The 21,593-nt window shown below is 41.0% G+C and overlaps 1 non-coding gene across 1 annotated transcript; it reads left to right on the top strand.

Annotated features, from left to right (window-relative positions):
- The first annotated feature begins 673 nt into the window (after positions 1-673).
- Trnas-cga (transfer RNA serine (anticodon CGA)) lies at positions 674-748 on the top strand. Its single transcript has one exon. It is a non-coding gene; the product is annotated as a tRNA-Ser (tRNA).
- The last annotated feature ends 20,845 nt before the right edge of the window (positions 749-21,593 follow it).

Raw genomic sequence — 21,593 nt, 5'->3', positions numbered from 1 at the left:
GTAAAGTTACCTAAACACAAAAATACAAAAGTGAAGCACAGGGTGTATATAAATAATTAAGCAAACATTTCATTAAGAAAGTAGCTCAATTATAAAAATTGGAGATAAATGTACATTACTTACATTCTGTCAGAATATAAAACTATCTGACATGAGTACATGTTGTCGTCAAAATGCAGCCTTTTGACTGTGAGAGTCCCACAAGATCCGATGAGTACGACACTTACTACATTGTAATATGTTTCCAGAATGAGATTTTCCCTCTGCAGCGGAGTGTGCGCTGATATGAAACTTCCTGGCAGATTAAAACTGTGTGCCGGGCCGAGACTGGAACTCGGGACCTTTGCCTTTCGCGGGCAAGTGCTCTACCAACTGAGCTACCCAAGCACGACTCACGTCCCGTCCTCACAGCTCTGCTTCTGCAGTATCTCGTCTCCTACTTTCCAAACTTTACAGAAGCTCTCCTGCGAACCTCGCAGAACTAGCACTCCTGAAAGAAAGGAAATTGCGGAGACATGGCTTAACCACAGCCTGGGGGATGTTTCCAGAACTAGCACTCCTTTCTGTCAGGAGTGCTAGTTCTGCAAGGTTCGCAGGAGAGCTTCTGTAAAGTTTGGAAAGTAGGAGACGAGGTACTGGCAGAAGTAGAGCTGTGAGGACGGGGCGTGTGTCGTTCTTGGGTAGCTCAGTTGGTAGAGCACTTGCCCGCGAAAGGCAAAGGTCCCGAGTTCGAGTCTCGGCCCGGAACGCAGTTTTAATCGGCCTGGAAGTTTCATCGTAATATGTTGTTAAATATATACTGAACTGTCGATGTTACCATCGTTCTAATAATCTATCACTCATACAAGTTCAGGTGCATTGACAACATGTGGAGCTAAGTCAGTTGGCGCGAAAATACATTTACGAAAGATACTGCCTGTGCACGTGGCAAAGATAGTACACACCAAGGATACAACTTATAAGCTTTATATCGTAAAGTCTTTTCATCTGTCGACATCATACAGCTTACTAAATACACTCCTGGAAATGGAAAAAAGAACACATTGACACCGGTGTGTCAGACCCACCATACTTGCTCCGGACACTGCGAGAGGGCTGTACAAGCAATGATCACACGCACGGCACAGCGGACACACCAGGAACCGCGGTGTTGGCCGTCGAATGGCGCTAGCTGCGCAGCATTTGTGCACCGCCGCCGTCAGTGTCAGCCAGTTTGCCGTGGCATACGGAGCTCCATCGCAGTCTTTAACACTGGTAGCATGCCGCGACAGCGTGGACGTGAACCGTATGTGCAGTTGACGGACTTTGAGCGAGGGCGTATAGTGGGCATGCGGGAGGCCGGGTGGACGTACCGCCGAATTGCTCAACACGTGGGGCGTGAGGTCTCCACAGTACATCGATGTTGTCGCCAGTGGTCGGCGGAAGGTGCACGTGCCCGTCGACCTGGGACCGGACCGCAGCGACGCACGGATGCACGCCAAGACCGTAGGATCCTACGCAGTGCCGTAGGGGACCGCACCGCCACTTCCCAGCAAATTAGGGTCACTGTTGCTCCTGGGGTATCGGCGAGGACGATTCGCAACCGTCTCCATGAAGCTGGGCTACGGTCCCGCACACCGTTAGGCCGTCTTCCGCTCACGCCCCAACATCGTGCAGCCCGCCTCTAGTGGTGTCGCGACAGGCGTGAAAGGAGGGACGAATGGAGACGTGTCGTCTTCAGCGATGAGAGTCGCTTCTGCCTTGGTGCCAATGATGGTCGTATGCGTGTTTGGCGCCGTGCAGGTGAGCGCCACAATCAGGACTGCATACGACCGAGGCACACAGGGCCAACACCCGGCATCATGGTGTGGGGAGCGATCTCCTACACTGGCCGTACACCACTGGTGATCGTCGAGGGGACACTGAATAGTGCACGGTACATCCAAACCGTCATCGAACCCATCGTTCTACCATTCCTAGACCGGCAAGGGAACTTGCTGTTCCAACAGGACAATGCACGTCCGCATGTATCCAGTGCCACCCAACGTGCTCTAGAAGGTGTAAGTAAACTACCCTGGCCAGCAAGATCTCCGGATCTGTCCCCCATTGAGCATGTTTGGGACTGGATGAAGCGTCGTCTCACGCGGTCTGCACGTCCAGCACGAACGCTGGTCCAACTGAGGCGCCAGGTGGAAATGGCATGGCAAGCCGTTCCACAGGACTACATCCAGCATCTCTACGATCGTCTCCATGGGAGAATAGCAGCCTGCATTGCTGCGAAAGGTGGATATACACTGTACTAGTGCCGACATTGTGCATGCTCTGTTGCCTGTGTCTATGTGCCTGTGGTTGTGTCAGTGTGATCATGTGATGTATCTGACCCCAGGAATGTGTCAATAAAGTTTCCCCTTCCTGGGACAATGAATTCACGGTGTTCTTATTTCAATTTTCAGGAGTGTAGTACTATGATTGTAATGGGCAGTAGGATAGGATGGGAATGTTTATTTATAACATAATAGGGGATAATACATGTGTTATCTGTTAATAAGCTCTCACATAGACTTAAGTGCTCGTAAATGAGATAAAGACAGAGCTCTGATATATAATAATTTGTATGCGTATAAATTTTACGAATATAAATGGAGTAAAACGTCAGCAATCCAGTTTACTGTGCAGCACCACGAATTCCGACAAAACATCATCCGACTGCCCATTACAATCATAGCACTATTTAGTAAGCTGTATGATGTCGACAGATGAAAAGACTTTACTATATAAAGCTTATAAGTTGTATCCTTGGTGTGCACTATCTTTGCTACGTGCACGGGCAGTATCTTTAGTAGATGTATTTTCGCGCCAACTGATTTAGCTCCACCTGTTGTCAGTGTACCTGAACTTGTATGTGTGACAGATTATTAGAACGATGGTAACATTGACAGTTCAGTATATATTTAACAACATATTACGATGTAGTAAGTGTCGTACTCATCAGATCTTGTGGGACTCTCACAGTCAAAAGGCTGCATTTTGACGACGACATGTCAGATAGTTTTATATTATGACAGAATGTAAATAATGTACATTTATCTCCAATTTTTATAATTGAGCTACTTTCTGAATGAAATGTTTGCTTAATTATGTATGTACACCCTGTGCTTCACTTTTGTATTTTTGTGTTTAGGTAACTTTGCAGTGTTTCTTGAAAATGGCCATAAGGCCGAAAGTGCAATAGTAACAATAAATATTTCATACAGTCCACGGCGACTATGAAGTCTTTTAAGAAATATTATACGACTGTGAATCCAAACCATGAGAAGTTACATCAATATCTTCTGGTACGAGCGTAACGCCAACTTGAATGCAGAACTGGCAAAATCAAGCAGATTTCAGAACAAATAGACCTTGGGCAGAGCAAATTTTAGTTCTGGAACTAATTCTCAGACATCCACATCTACGCTGTACTTCTGCTTCCACTGTCTGATCCCCACTTCCGTGCTCCATTCGCGAACGGCGCGTGGGAAGAATGATTAGCGGCAAACCTCTATATTAGCTCTAATTTCCCCTTTTTTTCTCGTTGTGGTCAGTTCGTGAGAGAGATACGTGGGAGGAAATAATATGGCGCCCGACTCTTTCCGGAACGTCTTCTGTCCCAGATTTTCAATAGTAGACTTCTCCGCATCGTGACGTACAATGCCTCTCTCGTAGCGCCTCCCACTGCAGTTCGCTGGGAATCACCCTAGCTCTCTCATGCCAACTAAACTGCTGGTTCCTAACCTCTTTGACACCATTACCCCTTAGTGTAATCAGATATTAATTAGTACACTCCCTCCCCCCTCCGCCATCATCATCATCGTCGCGTAACTAAAGTATAGAATGGAAAAGAATTACTTTGAACATTTTTATCTTATAGATGACGAAATATAAACGATATTTAATTTTTGCAGGTGTTTTATTAAACTACAAACTAATAGGTCAACGAGGCAACTGGTACTCCTCATTTCTAACAAACATTTCTTTTATAGAATGACGAAGCTATTCTCATTGCATCGCGGCTGCTATCTACCTCTCCTGCTCACAAATGGAAGCCGACTATCCGCACTGAGGGCAGACATTTGTTACAAAACATGCTGCTTCTTTTGCACGACTCTTCTTCCTACCGACCCTTGCTTCACCTATATTCTGCGTTCCCATTTAAAACCAACCAACTTAAAATGTGTCCACTATATCTATTGTTTGTAAATAACTTGAATGTTTGACCTCTTACTTCAGGACTGAATACTTCAGGATGCTAGTCCTTTGTGTCTAAGCAAACCGCTGCCATTAATAATAATAGTGTACAGAGTGTAATGAGTAGACTGTCTGAGGAAGATGCAGTTCATACATTCGTTTTATAAGCCGCAACTTTCACCACATTGCAACAAAGGAAAAACAAGATGGTGTCATGTAGTAATGACATGTAAAAATAATTTTGTTTCGTGGTCATTTTGTTTTTACCAATCAAAGAATTTCATTTTACCCCCACATTGGGATCCCCTGGACTAAACGATCCCATGACGACACCGCTCTTCGTTGGATCTTGTCTATTTCTTCCTTTAATCCAACCTGATTAGGGCCTCACACTGGTGAAGTCAAGAATCGGTCCATCTAGTGTTTCGTGGTCGAATTACATTTCCTCAAGAGTCTCCCTAAGAATCTCAGCCTATTATCTGCTTTTCTGCTTTTTTTGGGCTCTTTCCACTTTTGGTCGCTCGGGATGGTTACTCTTAGATACTTTACGATAGTTGCTGCTTTTATTGATTTGTCTCAAAAAGTGTAATTATATTGTAGTGAGTTTGTTCACCTACTTGACACAGTATGTTATATTTATCTACGTTCAGGGTCAACCGCCAGTGCCTGTTCCAATCGTCAGTCTTCTTCAGGTATTTCTCTGGATCGCTAAAGTCTGCTGGCGTTAACGTTAAAATATTGTTATAAGAAATACGTTTGTGCCCTTTTAGGTAATGAAACAAATCTTATGGTTCAGTAGACTGTAAGTCTCTCTTCCATATTCCGAAAAAATAAGGTCTAGACCTCAAAAGTACTCCAAATATTAGTGAAACACTAAATGCTACAGTATCGAAGGTAAAATTCAGGAGAGAAATTTCGGAAAATTTTGATATTCAAACGGTTGAACAAGTTGATCGAGTCTCTCAATTACATTGCAACTGTACTTTCACGAAAAATAATCGAAGAATGGTGAAAACTACCAGGGCAACTTAAAATTGGCGACGCAATCAAATTGGGAATAATAAATGTCAGGATAGAATGCCTAGCTTTTGCAAACGATCTGGCGATTCTATGTCAGGACATTAAAAAAGTCAAAGATCAATAGAAAATGTTAAGGAAACAGCAGCAAGAGCAGGTCTCCAAATACTACATGAAAAAAGAATACTTTTCAAATATGTGTCTATCAACAACCTGGTACCGAAAATTATAAAAACTAAATACGCGAACATCGAGAAAATTTCTCAGTTCCTGGGTGTTGTGTGATGTCCTTAGGTTAGTTAGGTTTAAGTAGTTCTAAGTCCTAGGGGACTGATGACCATAGATGTTAAGTCCCATAGTGCTCAGAGCCATTTTTTCTCAGTTCAACCATTTAGGCGAAAACATTCCGGAGACGGGCCTGGAAGAAAATGGTTCCAAAATTTGTTACCACAATTTTGACAGCCTTCAGAGTTGCAAAAGATGTCTATGACAGAAAATGCACCTCACAACACACAAAACTGACACACTACACGACAGGCACCAATTCGTTGTGTCTTTCTAGAGATAATAAATCCAAAAGAGAGAACGAAGGTAAACTGAAAATTTTAAGTCCAAATTCTACAGAAGAAGGAACTTTCAGGCTAAGAGTAAATAAAAGAAAATTTGAAGGTATACAAACATCTCTTTGGATATGAAGAAACGCAAGCTAAAATTCTATGGAAATATTAAAAGAATCAACAAGACGGTTTGTGGAAATCTGCTGAAGTCGCAGTAAAGCAAAAGCTGAAACAATAAAGTGTCTCGTAGAAGAAGACCTGAAAAAGGCAGGAACAACGCTACTTTATATACTAGACAGAAAATGTTTCAGACAGAAAATTCAGGACTAGACAGTTGGCATGGTAGAAAAACCGAAGAAGACCCGAAGAACTAGGTCTGACAAGCAATAAAGAGCCGATTATGAAAGAATGAAGTGGTCACAAAGACGAAATAAAACAAAACTTTAAAAATAGCCTTTATTGTAGACCGCGTAATCCAGGAGGACCCAAACATGAATAATAATAAAATGCGTTTATTTTAAATTTAAGAGCCTACTTCACTAGTATATTGGTCTCCATTGTTTTCTTCTGTACACGCTTTCAACACGATCCTGTTCGCATCAGTGGAGAAGAAAATTGCAGCCAGCCGTATTATTTTTAAAGCGGATAATATATTTCTCGGTAACTACTTACAGGTGTAGGACAACCGTCAGATGGCAGCGATGATTTTTCAAATTTCCTATTTTTATCCTCTAAAGTGTATCTCGGTGAATCAATGGTAAAGTAAGATCTCAGGTTTGATACCTAGTCAGTCACGTGACTTTTTCTGTCACTTGCAACTTCTTCCACCTGTGACATTGTTTACTGGTGTGGTTCGGAGACCACGTTAAACTTATAGGTATAGTTAACCGTACAACTGGCTGGGTAAATCAGTTCAGAAGTCACTCGGCTTGCTAATCCCAACAATACCACGCCTAGTAGAGCTCTGTATTGTTCAAACTAATGTTCCGACCGATGAGAGCTTTATACCTACATAGAGAGGGTGTAAACGATTTTGTGGTGTGTGTGTGTGAGTGTTGTGTGTGTGTGTGTGTGTGTGTGTGTGTGTGTGTGTGTGTGTGTGTTTAAAGAGATGTACATTCTAAGGACTTGATGAAAAATTTTCTTTATGTAAGAGATAGGAGGATTTAGCAGCAAGCAGATATCTCCCAAAAAATTCGAAACACTGGTTGTGCTTCGCACATTTCGCACTGCTGCAGTATAAGAGTCATAAAAACGAGAACTCACCTCCGACATGTGACCTCTCTCTTTTGTCCACCCGAAGTAAATGACATTTCAGCAGTATATACAGGCTATTTAAAAACAAAGTAGAGGAAATAATACATGGAAGAAAAAAAAAAGGAATAAAAGTTTTGCTGAAGTTAAAAAGAAATGAAGGTAAGTTCACTTTTTGTCACAGTTTGTTATTGTATGTTGAAGAAACACCGGAAAACATGGGAGAAAAGTATGCAACGAAAATAAAAATACGATAAAACATTCTCACGTAATTTAGTCACTCAGAGTGAGAAATATTAGAAGAATGTAAGAGTAATTTGACAAGCAATTGGAAGGCTATTCAGTAGTGAATTAGGCTTAGGCAGAAACGATATCATACAAAATAATGCGCAATAGGAGGAAAATGAATAGCAATTACCTGCCTATAAAAAAGATAGAATATACCGAAGTGTAATTCTTCTGTAGGATGCAGTGTTACCAAGAACGGAGAAAGCGAAATTTACATTAAAAACGTGAGTGGTGAATAAATATTTAGAATTTAGGAACTGAGAAAATGGTACTGTGAACTATTGATGTGGATCATGATATTAAACTGAAGTGACGCGTGGACAGACAGAGATCTTGGCATCGCCTGTGTACCGATGAAGTGTGCAACTGAGAGTTTTTTCACCTAATTGAAGAATTCAGATGGTGACAGAACTTTTATTAAAGGCACGGTTGGCCTAGTGTAAGGCACTTTCAGTGGAGAAGAAATAAAGCGATGGATAATAAAAGTAACTAAGGCCGTGGGGGACCAGCGTCTGTGCAGATGAGACCACAATGGCACGGGAGGGGAACGAATGAACGGTGGTGTCAGATTTCTTGAAAGACTGCTGTTTCAACAGGCAGGAAAAACGGTGGCTTATCTATAGTGAAGACACCTACCTAATTTCCATATTCGCCCAGTTGACTAATGAGCAGCCCATTGTGCTATCATACGAAGTTCGTACTAATGTGTTATCCACTATTATGCACTATCCAGAGAAGTTCAGCTCTAAAGTGTAAGAAACTGATGTTGGTTCTCATCAGCATCATGCGATCATCAGGAGGACGGGTTACTTGACTGTGATCGATCTACAAGTATGTCACGAACAGCAGAAAGATAGGTATTAAGGCAACAACGGTGCAGCATATACGTCAATTTCGCACACACTCCTCCCGATGACAAACACCTCTGACTGTCTTGTAAACAACTTCACTATCCTATAAGTAGCACAACAGTTCTCCAGCCAACCTTATTTTCAGCTTGGCCCTTCTTGACGCAATGTGTCATGTTACTAAAAAGTCACTGTCACTTTCGCAGCCGCATGCATTTTGTCACTTGCAACATAGGACATGACTAATTGTGAACATGACAGAACGTTGATTTCACTCCAGAAGACTCACTTTTTCTCACAATCCGTTCAGGAAAGGCAATCCAATCATGTTACAAAAATACAAAGGTATCAGGTGATCATTACTGTTCTGTAGCAATAACAATAATTACTAATCCCTTTCATCACTAGCAGAACAACAGAAACACAATGGTAGTGATTGAGTTAACACAAGGGAACAAACTCACTTCCAGTTACTGGTGGGTTACAGACCATCAAGTTTTTAATTTTAAGCAGTTGCAAAGCTGACAAAGTGTCGTTACTTCCACGCAAAATACTTTTTGAAAGAGAAGATTTAAGAATCTGTTAAGGAGATAGTGGATCAACAAATTAAAAAAGCTTGTGAAAATAAAATTTAAAAAGAAAATCTGCAGAATGGACATCTGACTGAAAGAGAACAGAAACACATTGGAAGTAGAATCGTTTTAAGGCTATGCCTTGATGAAGTTTTTATTGGCGATACGTATAAACAAAAGTACTTTCACGGAGAAGGTAAAAGTATTCGAAAGACAAATGAAGGACGAAAAAGTTCGTTGTTCTAAAACTTAGAAGACTTATTTGTTTTGCCTTGATAAGCGAAAATGTAACGCACAGTTTCCATCTGCGGTCCACGGACGTGTCAAGCTACTTTTGGATCGAGATTTCCAAGGTACAAGCGATATTAAGTCGATGATAGCAATGCTTTCCTACTACTTTCAGAGTGATTGTTAACATAAAGTTCTTTCTTATGAAAAATCTTCTCCGTCAAGAAAATATTGAGCTTCATGTGTACCTGCAATTCGATCATTAACATTCTAGGACAGTAATATTGTATTCAATAAGCATATTGCAGAACATGTGAGTAATAATGCGGCAAATCTCTCCACTGTTACAGTGGAGATCAGTTTATGATGTGTTGTGGGTTTATATATGATTCTATTAAAAGAGAAGTGTGCCGTTGTGCATATTGTTGATAACTCTGCTATAATTTCTTAATTATGCGGAAATCCTAAAGGATACGACTACCCGTATGTGTCCGCATACAAAACACTAATTCTCTCTGTGTAAGAAACTGACGTTTACCTACCAGCATCCATTTCGTATCATATAAAACTAAACCACCAATTATGCAACAAAATGTCATCTTGAGGCAAAAAGGGAAGCTGGAGCGTGTCCTCGACATGAACCTGGGTCCACCAAGAGAATACATTACGTTTCTTATCTCCAAATCAAATCGGTCAAAAGCCGAAAAAATTATTTCTGCTGAAGATGGAACTCCATCTTCATTGCCGATTTTTGCTATTAGTGGCGAACGTGGTTAGTTGTTTGTTCAAGGCTGAAGATAACCTCTAGTCTATGAATGACAGTGTGGTGCAGGGGACCACAAATTGGTGTCAAATTCTTCAAGATGCGATTCTCAGCGTCCGCGAAGAACACAATGTCACTGCATAGTTCCAGCAGTGTACTGATGTCTAATGCATTAATGTATTCCACCACATATTCGTAGGTTTACAGATCAGGATTTTTTGTCAGTTGTATTACATTTCTCAGAACATCGCTTGTCAATAGAGCTTCTGAATTTGATTAGTTTCCTTCAGATGCAGTATCAGCTGTAAACAAACTGGAAGGACCAGTGCTAAACAGATGGAAGATGGTGGAGTAACAGAAAAGAAGAACAAGACGATGATGATAATAATGACGAAGAAGAACAAGGAAGCAAGGAAGGGACAGAATAAAAACAATTGCGGCAGAGCTAGAGGAACTGCTGATATACCCGATATGAAACAAGTTTGCGTCTTTCCATTCGTATGGAAGAACAAAATGCCTTTCATACCACGAACACTGCGAAATACTTTAATTACAATTTTTAAAGTATGAACCGCAGAAACAGGAGGCTTGAGCAATATCTGTTATCCTTCAATTTGTAGTTTCGTCCAGTACGAAGTTTTGAAATACGCCGTCTGACTTAAGGAAATCACTGCTCACAAACTTCAAAACAAAAGAAACCCAGGCCACTGTTTCGCGTTATTTACTGTCAGTAGATTTAGCGTTGCAAGGTTGGCAGCGCAGCATGGCGAGAGGCTTGCATTGGCGTTCAGATTATGCAATTTTTGTTTCACCCGTGAGATTTCAATCGAATCGTGAGTAATTTTAGACGTACTGTAATGCTAACATGTGATGAACAGTGAATTTATTTATTATAAAGCCATACAAGCACCTTCTGGTAGGTGTATAGGTTAAGTTGCGACTATGAAAAGTGATATTCGCATTTTTAAGATTTTTTTACGTGTGCCTACTACGGCAGAGACGTAATAAAGCGTACTGCTAGATTTTTGTGACTGTTGGTTTTACTTGTGACGTGATGTTTGCCGTGAAGTTAATTAAAATACAATTACTACGACACTTACACAGGAGAGGAAAAGTAATCACTGTCTTATCCGCTCGGTTAAGAATAATTTCGTAATTAGGCGCTACAGCAAAGCCTAATCTGTTATTATTTCTGAAACAACGGTAAATAAGAAAAATAATGTGACCCGTATTCTGTATGTTTTTGAAACTTCGTCTCTTTCTCAGATCGTTGTAGAGGAGGAATGTATATTACCCAAACTATGCATTTCTCCCAGAAAACGAAATGTTTATGTCATTTCTCGGCAATTATTATATGTTAAATTTAATTATTACGTCAATGAAGAAAATATTGCTTCAAAAGAACAACGTACGCTTGTCGTCGATGTTGAGAATTAATTACTTCGTTAGCAATTTTTTTAGTTGTTCAGTATTCTGTACTGAAGCTCTGTAGAACATTTAGGATTAATTCATTTCAGAGTGTCACTGATGTCGCGGCCCGTTACACAGATCCTAGAAGTGAAAGTGACGCAACATTCACTAAGCCGACCCCAAGCGAAGAAAAAATGTTTCATTACACTTTTCTCGTAATAAATGGACAGAAACAGGAATCCTGCCTGTATGCATTCTCCTACGACGTATTGTACCTTCTAAATGGAACTTAAGTCTGCACCTGCTGCGCATATTGGGCCCACTGACCTGCTTGTTCGGAAGTAGGTCACAAGCGCTGTAAACTTGAGAGAACAATTTCACTGTTCTGCGGGACGATTTCGATTTCGGAGAGCCAGGAAGTTGGTAAGGCGTTGTTATTCACGCAGGGAAACGGTCAAAATTCGGGGATTGTGGTATGGAAACCAGTCACAGCTAATTAGGGGGATTTAAATTATTATACTATAAGTACGGGAAGCACGTAGTATTGTAATGTAGATTTCAGACTTGACATTTTGTGGAAATATTTTAAGAGGGTTCAGTCCGTAAGTAGGCCTCAGAGGAGGGGACGGCTAGTTATCCGCTTATTTGTTGTGGTGCCCAAAGTGGTGATCGATGTCGTCAGCTTCCACGTGGATCATTTCCGTGAACTACGTGATTTTTCTCGGTGTTTCGAGAGCGAGAATGGAGACTGGAGCGATGGGGAGGTGCTTCGTCGGTTTCCCCTCCCCCTGCAGCGTTGTGGTTTCCGCTCACCTGTTGTCGCGGGGCGGCGCGTGGAAGGCGGGTTTGAGCAATTCTGCGGTCCTGTGCGGCCGCTCGCCGGCACGGTGCGTAGACACGTCGCACACGCACCACGGGAAGCCGACCGCCACGGCAGAGAGACAAGGTGAGGCGATCCGGGGCCGATGTAGGCGAGGCGAGGCGGCCGCCGGCGCAGGCCGATCCTGACCTGTCTCAACTCGGAGGGCTGTGCGCGGGTCCCCGCGCCGCCGGCGGGATGCACACCGCCCCCGCCGCCCCCCGCCACCCCCGATGCCCCCGCCGCGCCAGCCCCCGCAACGCGGACCGACGCCGGCGCCGCGACGCCCCGCTCTGCGCGTGCGCCAGCGCCGGCCATGACAGCAGCGCCCCTGGCGGCCAGCGCCGGCGACGCAACGCTTCGCAGCGCGCGCGACGGACGACCATTTCCGCTTTACGCTTGCTTCCGGTCAGGTGTGTGTGTGTATGTTAGTTACTTTCTTCTTTGTGTCTGTATACCCATTCACGATAGTTCGTATGTCGACTGCAGTTACTGCATCTTCGTGAGGAAGGGCTGACACCTTCAGTTGTATTTATCTTCATGTCCTTCCAAGAATTAGGTGTTGTAATCACCTATTGCGGTCTCTATTGTCCATCCACCCATCTTTTATGACGTCGACCTCGTTCTCTCTTCCATTCAGCTGATAATTCATTATCTTTCCTGGCGATCTATTTTCTATCATTCAATCAACATGATCCTTCCATTTCATTCTGTTCTCTTCTATCTTGTCGTTAGCTGAAAAGATATTTAAATCTGATATTATTTCGTTCTTTATTTTACCCATTTTATTACAGGCTCTTACATATTTCATGAACGTCGTCTCTGCTGCTTATATTTGTTCTTTTTATGTTACTGTCCGTAATTCGAAACCATCTACAAAAACAGCTGGAGCCATACATTTTTAGAATTTCATTAGTATTTCTTTTTTGTTTTTCTTTCCAAAGTTCTTCCAACTTTTCTGCAGGTAGCTTGATATTTATTAACCACCTTCTCAATGTCCTTGTCATTCAGGATGAGATTTTCACTCTGCAGCGGAGTGTGCGCTGTTATGAAACTTCCTGGCAGATTAAAACTGTGTGCCGGACCGAGACTCGAACTCGGGACCTTTGGCTTTTGCGGGCAAGTGCTCTACCAACAGAGCTACCCAAGCACGACTCACGCCCCTTCCTCACAGCTTTACTTCTGCCAGTACCTCGTCTCCTACCTTCCAAACTTAACAGAAGCTCTCCCGTGAACCATGCGGAAGTAGCACTCCTGAAAGAAAGGATATTGCGGAGACATGGCTTAGAAACAGCCTGGGGGATGTTTCTAGAATGAGATTTTCACCCTGCAGCGGAATGTGCGCTTATATGAAACTTCCTGGTAGGGCACTTGCCCGCGAAAGGCATAGGTCCCGAGTTCGAGTCTCGGTCCGGCACACAGTTTTAATCTGCCAGGAAGTTTCATGTCCTTGTCACATTTAAAACTAGTATTACATCCTAGATAACTGAAGTGAGATAATCGTTCTAAAACTTTCTCATTGCTTATTATTTTCGATCTTACCGGATTCTTTCCTTTGAAAGCCGTTATCTTTGTCTTATTGTATTTACAGGTCTCATTTTACTTGCAGTCAATTTCCACCAGCCTCACGCCCCACTATAATACCAAGTGGTCATGTGAATATTAGGTAATCATCGTTATACATCTCACAGGGCGTACAAGAGAATAGCTGTCTGTCTTGTTGCCGTAATGCCGCCGTTCGCAACACAGCAGGAAAAAAGTTTCAGCGTAGCGAACATAGATTCTTTGTTCCCCCTGTCATATGTAGAAAGGCGATTACACTGTGTCCACCTGGTAACGTAGAAGGGCCTGAAGATGAAATGGAACACCGAGACTGACTGCAAATAGAATAACACCCACAAATACACGTACTACATAAACATTTTCTACTTAGGCGAGCCGCGTGGGCTCCGGGAAGTTCTCATCGAGTGGGAGCGAAGACGGTTACTGCGACACTTCGCAGAAAGTCGAGGTATCCCAATAACTCCTTCATTCTGTACACATGGAAACATAACAGCGAAACAAACACTCCATCGCAGAGAAAAAGACCACCTACGGCTAGTTCAAACCCAAAAACGCAGACAACGCATCGCTTGCGATCACCTGTATACCAGCAAAACTGACTGACAATATTCCAGCTACACTTGTGCATCCCAACATCAGGGTGACACAAGGAAATTGGGAAAAAAATCAACTTCTAATGAGCGACCCATTTTGCAATGAAGTTGACACGTTAAAAGAGCGCGGCTGCTGCAGCCGGCCCAGGAGATATTTTCGGTGCCCAATTACCAGCAACCTATTACCAGCAATGCTAGCAGCCTTGCACCAACTGTCGCATCTGTCAGCATTGTCTGCCAGCAGCCCTCATTCCCGTGAGTTTTATTCCCATGATCTGCCACCGCACTCATTTCGCTCTGCCATAAACCTGCACTCTTCAAGCGTTTCTGTGTACCATAGGCCAGATGGGACCATTTTAACGGGTGATCGCACCCAGAAGTATGGACAGTATCGCAGACGCGAGCAAATTAATCCTTTTGCATGGGTCAACAGTAAAACTTTTTGTGATGCTGACTTTACAAATGCGGGTGTGGAGGAATTCCACCACAAAAATAAAAAGTGGTACTTCAGAGGGCACCGAATATTAAAAGTGTAACAAGGAGAAGATAAACTAAGATATTCGTTTAATCGTATATTAGATTTAGTCACAGTTTCCATCACAAGAAGCGTCGAACGTCATATGCTCTGCTTCACCTTCCTTATCCATGTACCATCCAACAAGAAGCTGTTGTCCCAACTTACTAATTCCCCTCCCCCTTCCCTCTTCGCTCCCGCAATGAACGCCTTCCTATTTCCTGCACTTCCCGAAAACTTGGCATTAACCACTCTGTCGTTTCATCTCTGTTTATCACTCTCGTACAGAGCAGGAATTGTACAAACATATCCCCACACCTTCCACATCCTATCGCAGTGAATCCACTGCCTCTCCCAGCCTGACCATAAAATCCACCAAGAGATCTACGCAGCCTTTCAACTTAAACAGAATACTCCTCTTTATCCCTACCTCAGGGCTCTTACTTGTCACCTCCCCCACTTTCCTCACTCCAACGATTGCTTTTCTCACCTCTTGCATCCTACACAACTTCCAATACACTCTCCCGCGGACACAGTTCTCACCGACTGTTCTTTTCCAGTAACCCAATTCAGTAAAGTGAAGTGCTCCATTTCATTTTTTATAAATAATATCGTCAATTCACTATTTCACAAAAGATAACATTATTTTCCTTTAAATCTTCAGTACATGTGCTTATAAAACATCTACATATTTCATATTTGAATTTTTAGAAACTAAGGTAAATAACAATAAAGAAAGAAGAGAGTTCCACCATAACAGTAAATTTCGGCTACTCACTAACCAGTTTATGATCCAAATTTCCACTCATGTTTAACGTGCCACAAGTACCTTTGCTCGCTCGTGACATCGTAAATAGCACCATACAAGAGTAGAGCCATGAACAGAACTGCTCGTGCTCACTGGTGTGACCATCAATCCTGTTCGGGCTAGCTGTAATTTGGTAGCACTCTTCAGTTATTCCAATTTTCCTATAAGCTATACATCTCTGTATACCTGTTGTGATCAACATTTTCCATATTCTTTCTTATTTTCGTCTGCTCCTACAATTTTTCGTCTCTACTATTTCTTCCAATGCAGCGGTAACTATCAAAAAAAGTGTACTGTTCACGTCTCTGGATTTATTTTGTTCTGTTGATTACAAAACATCCATTCCTTTCATAACGCTCATTATGCGTTGCCAGAGATACCCTGTTGTATGATATCCAGAGTAAGCTGTTCATTGCTCCTCAATAACAGTTTTTTAAGGAAATGGGGAGTAGAAAAAGATGAAATGCAAAACAATAACAAAATTCTTCTTCTTCTTCTTCTTCTTCTTTGTTTCACCCAACTTTGGGGTACGTTGAATCAATCACTTCTGTGTGTTCTGTGCCTTTCTTTTCGCCCAGTACTGCTTCATTCTTTCTGATCTTGCTTTTCTTTCCTCGTCAGAGATGACAATCGTTCTTTTCTTCCTATTTTGGAGCTGGAATCCCTCTTTTCTGTCTTTGCTTATCATTTTTGCGGTCCTGTCTGTGAGCATTTTTTCTGTGATGTGTAGTTCTCTTAAGTCTTTCTCTGTTTGGATAAACCAATTTGGTTTGGATTTTTTATTCCTGAAGTAGTCAAACATTCTTTTTGTAAGTCTATTTGGGTTCATTCTGAGAATGTGCCCATAAAACTCAATTCTTCTTTTCCTCATTGTATCCGAAAGTTTTTCTGTGGTTTTGTAGAGTGTTTCATTTTTGGTATGAATTAGTTTGTCGTTATGAAATTTGGGGCCTAAAATTTTTCTCAATATTTTTCTTTCTTTGATCTCTAGCCTTTCAATTGGGCCATGCTTAGTGATAGATAATGTCTCAGCTGCATATAGTGCTTCTGGTTTAATGACAGTGTTGTAATGTTTTATTTTTGAATTCCATGAGAGGGACTTTTTATTATAAGTATTTTTAGTAAGCTGAAAGGCTAGTTCAACTTTGTTTCTTCTTAATTCTATTGCTTTTTTCTCCAGGGCGTTCCAGCTAATCCATTCACCAAGATATTTGAATTCTTTAACAATTTCGATCTTTTGGTCTCTTACTTTAAGATATTTCATTGGCTTTTTTATATTTGTGATTATTTTGGTTTTTTCAAAAGAAATTTTAAGGCCTATTTTCTCTGCTTGTTTCTGTAATTCGAGGATCTGTTCTTTGGCTTCTTCCCATGTTTCAGCTAGTAGGGCCATATCATCTGCAAATGCTAGGCAATTAACCTTGATGCCTTTGTTTTTTGTTCCTAGTCGGATTCCACTATTGATTTTCTTGTTCCATTCTCTTACTATTTTTTCTAGGGCACAGTTAAATAACAATGGAGAGAGTCCATCACCTTGTCGTACTCCAGTTTTTATCTCAAATAGGTCTGAGAGTTCTCCCATAAATTTAATTTTGGAGTATGTGTTGGTGATGGTTTCTCTAATTAGGTTTGTAGTTTTATTGTCTAGGTTCAATTCTTTTAATATGGAGATTAGAGATTCCCTGTCTATGGAGTCGTACGCCTTTTGAAAGTCAATGAATGTGATGACATACGCTTTTGCTCTCGATTTTTGGTAGGCCATAAGATTTTTGAGGTTTAGAATTTGTTCTGGGCAGGATCTTCCCTTTCTGAAGCCTGCCTGGTATTCTCCAAGTTGACAATCTAGCTGGGGTTCTGCTCTGTTCAAAAGAACTTTAGACAGTATTTTGTATGTTACGTCAAGGAGCGAAATCCCTCTGTAATTGTTGGGGTCTGTTCTGGATCCCCTCTTATGAATTGGGTGAATGAGGGCCATCTTCCATTCATCCGGAATTCTTTCTGTTTTCCATATTTCTTCAAATATGTTTTGGAGAGATTCTATAGCATTTCTATTGACATTTTTCCACAGTTCAGCTGTAATTTGGTTCTCTCCCGAAGCCTTATAGTTTTTGAGATTCAAAATGATTGATTGTAGTTCCTCGACGGTGGGTGGTTCTGAGTTAGGACTTGTTGAAGTTGAGTTGCTGAAATCCATTTTTTCAATTGGTTCTTTACAGTTGAGAAGGTTCCTGAAATATTCCCTCAAAATTTTGCAATTATCCCTGTTGTTGTGTGCAATATTACCATTTTTATCTTGTAATTGGAGTGTCGGTGGGCTGTACTTGGTTATTTTTTGTTTAAAAGTTCTGTAAAAGCTCCTAGTCTTGTTTTTGTTGAAGTCTTCGTTGATCTGCAAAAGGAGTTGATCTTCTTGTGCTTTTTTAATTCTTTTGAGGTTTTTACTCACTAGTTTTCTTACACTCAGGAAATTTTGCCTATTATATTCATTTTTCTGAGATTGCATCTGTTGCCATGCTTTCTTTCTTTGCTCAATAAGTTTGTCACATTCCTCTGTCCACCATGCGTGTTTTTTGATTTTGGTTATAGGTACTATTTGTTCAGCTTTGGTTAGTAGGCTTTCCTTCATTTGATCCCAATTTTGGTTCCTTATATCTTGAGTCGCGAGGGGAAACTCCTTCGAATTCATTATCTTTTCTGGATCGTATCTTCTGCTTTTGGGTTTACTGTTTCTATCTTTCCTTTTTGGGGATAATTTTGAGTTTTATTTTAGAAAGATAGTGATCAGAATCCAAGTTTGCTCCTCTGAGTACTTTGACATTTTGTATTTCTGTATGGTGTTTCCATTTTATCTCCACATGATCAAGTTGAAATTCACCCAAGTGTGGGTTTGGTGAGGTCCATGTCTTCTGTTTTCTGGGTAGTCTCTTAAAGGCTGTGGATTTCAGGATCAAGCCATGCGCTTGGCAGAGTTCTACTAATCTGACTCCATTTTGGTTAGTTCTATTGTGCGCTGGGTAGTTTCCAACAATATTTTTGTATTTCTTCTCTTTTCCTACTTGAGCATTGAAGTCCCCCGTAAGTATGATGTTGTGTTTGTCTGGGATCTTTTGCACCGCGTCATCTAGTTGTTCCCAAAAACGTTCCACCTTTTCCTTATTTTTCCTATTGTCTTCATTTATGGGGGCATGTGCATTCACAATTGTGTATACTCTATTAGCAGATTTAAAAGTGAGTGTGGAGAGTCTTTCCGATTGTGATTGAAAGCTGATAATGGAGTCTAAAATACTTTTATCTATTATAAAGCCCGTTCCGAGGTGGGGTGTGTTTTTCATTATTTTTTGCCTACCTTTCCTTTGTATATTCTGAAACCTCCGGAATCAAAATTGTTTTCATCTATGTATCGAGTTTCTTGTAGTGATGTTATGAGTATTCTATGATGTTTGAGGGTATCTGTAAGATGTTTTAATTTTCCTGTTTTTAAAAGAGAGTTTACATTGAAAGTAGCTATGTAACTTGTTTTTTTTACATTTCAATTTGCTTGATGTCTTATCATGTCCCGATTCATCTCTGTGCAATGCTGCAGACTCCCCAGAATCCGATAGTCTGCTTGCGCACCTTGGTGCGGTGGATTGTCCACCTGGGGTAATTTGTTTCACATTACACTCTTCCATGATTGATAGTATTATGTAAGGGGTGACTCTTCGAGCCACAAATTTACAACCACGGTTGTTAGCCCTGGAGGTTTTTCCCAGCCGCCCCTGACCTGGGGAACAGACAGATAACAAAATTACTATAGTCTATTTATTTATCACGCGAGAAATCAGATAGTATGTTGATATTTACAAAAATTATGTATAATTTATTTTTCAATTTCTGTTGCGTAGTTTTTAGTGGGACTAATTCTAATCTCGTTGGATTGTCTCCAGACCTATGTAGAATATGTATTCTATGTACAGTTCCGATAGAGAATACACAGCGTGATGTGTCGTTACGCAATTACAGATTCGAAACATGATCAACGGAGAGACAAATTTGTATTATACGAAACGGGAACTGAGACGGCAAAATAAACGATACTTTTTCTAAAAAAAATACCAGAATCCATAATAAAAACCAAACGTTTGTGTAGAGAATTTCTGTAAAATTTTAAGTTTGCTGCTCTATGGAAGAGGAAAGTAATTGGAAGAATGAAGTAGAGCGTGACAACACTGTTTTATATGGCCACAACCGAAAAGAGAAGCAATGTGCTCGTCCCAATTTCTTAAATAAGAGTAACTGGGAATATACCTCAAAAGCACCCCTAGTGTGCAGAGACGCCAATAAAGTAAACAAATTTTCTTAATGATTATCTCAGACCCAACAATGGAAAGTTCTCTTCATAATTACAGATCAATGTGTACGTACTTTCATTATTGTTGCACAGCTTCAATTACTGCAACTTAACTAGACCGCAATGTTTAGGATCTCTGACAATCTGTTTCGTAAACATCACAACTGAAAAATGCGTCGTTCACTGTATTTCGAAAACACAGGTTCGCACCATACACACATAAGTACTTGCGTCGAGCTAAATGCAAATCTACTAACAGAATCCGCTGGGGAAGAGAGTGAAAGAACACATCTGATACGTGAGTAGATGGCAAGAGTACGTTAGGGCTGGATACATGCAGACGAAAGAGGAACCAGGTGCTAGCGAGAAGGAAAGAGAAGCACTATCATCTCTTTGTAGGTAAAAAACGCCAGCAGAGGCAGCAGCTGAAAATCCAATGTCGTGAGAGCTTTAGAATTGCTCTGAGATCTCTCGGAAGGGCAGCAGACTGCAGGAAATAGGAGGCCGATTTCCATGCATTGAGTGAACTGTTGCTATGTAAAAGTGGCTGCTTCTTGGTTTCAACGCAGTACGTTGTGGTGATTATTTACTCTACAAATGTGTACTTCCATACAGAGTGGTACACAAGTGTGATTCGGTTTTATTTCTCTGCGACTGATACGTAAAAACAGTATCGGCTGCAGTTAATATTGCAGGTGAAAACTGAGCGAAATGGTGGCATCCATCACAGAAGTCCGGTTGGAAGTACAAGCATAGACAGGAATTCTAAATTCTTTGAGGTTATGCCATATGATTGAAGACATAGTGAACATTATATCAGATAGAATTAATTGGGAATTTCAAAGAGAGTATGATATACAATCCCTTAAAGACATTTCTTGTGCATATTAACATCATCTCTACGGAAATGAATACATTGGCAGTAACCGGATTAGGGAAACCATGCAAAACGTAAATTTAAATGTCCATGTCAGGATTCGAAGCCAGTTCCTTTGCGATACGAATCATTCACTCGGTAACTTTTTGGAATACATTTTACTGCAGTATAGTATATAAGATATGTGTAACAGATTTTTATACCTTCTATTCAGTTAAAATTTTAAACAAAGAAAAATGCAGTCAGTAAACATATTCAACAACATAACTGGAAGTTTCGTTTTACGATAGTCTTTAAATGCTTATTCAAAACAATCTCTATATTTCCTTCCGAACCAGGAAAAAAATAGCATATCAAATACATTTAACATATTGATGAAAGGAAAAAAGAATATTTTGAAGTATTACTGATTTATGAGACCAAGACCAAAGAAGAAGCAGAGATCATTGGATGTTGCTGTTACTTTTACTCGTGGAGCTGTGGAGCTGTGTGTAGTCTCAAATTTCATAATATTTGCACACGTTAACAAAGATTCCGGTTGGGTAAATTTTCAGCGATTTTCAAACAGGGTTCTTAGGCAGAGAATTCTTGTCGAGATACTTCAGGAAAAGCTTCACAGGGCACATGAAACGGCAACGAACAGTTTTTAAAGTTAGAGAGTCGACAAATAAATCTACATGTTTTGATGTTTCCAGTGTGTTTATAAACCACAATCCGCCAGAAAGAGATCAGTAGAATAGAGAAATTAAACAGTACAAATGCTCAATATTTGGAATTATAAAAACAAACAAAAATAAATCTTAAGTTTTTGACAGTTCTGTTCTGTAGCTCAGATGCATTGCTCCTAGGAATTCAACATTGCTGAAATATTTTTAGTCGTGTGCGTCTTCGTCGTGTGCTTCCCTC

The sequence above is a fragment of the Schistocerca nitens genome, chromosome 9 (assembly GCF_023898315.1).
Source record: "Schistocerca nitens isolate TAMUIC-IGC-003100 chromosome 9, iqSchNite1.1, whole genome shotgun sequence".
Lineage (NCBI taxonomy): Eukaryota > Metazoa > Arthropoda > Insecta > Orthoptera > Acrididae > Schistocerca > Schistocerca nitens.
The sequence above is the reverse complement of the archived record's forward strand: the minus strand, read 5'-3'. Positions and strand labels throughout refer to the sequence as shown.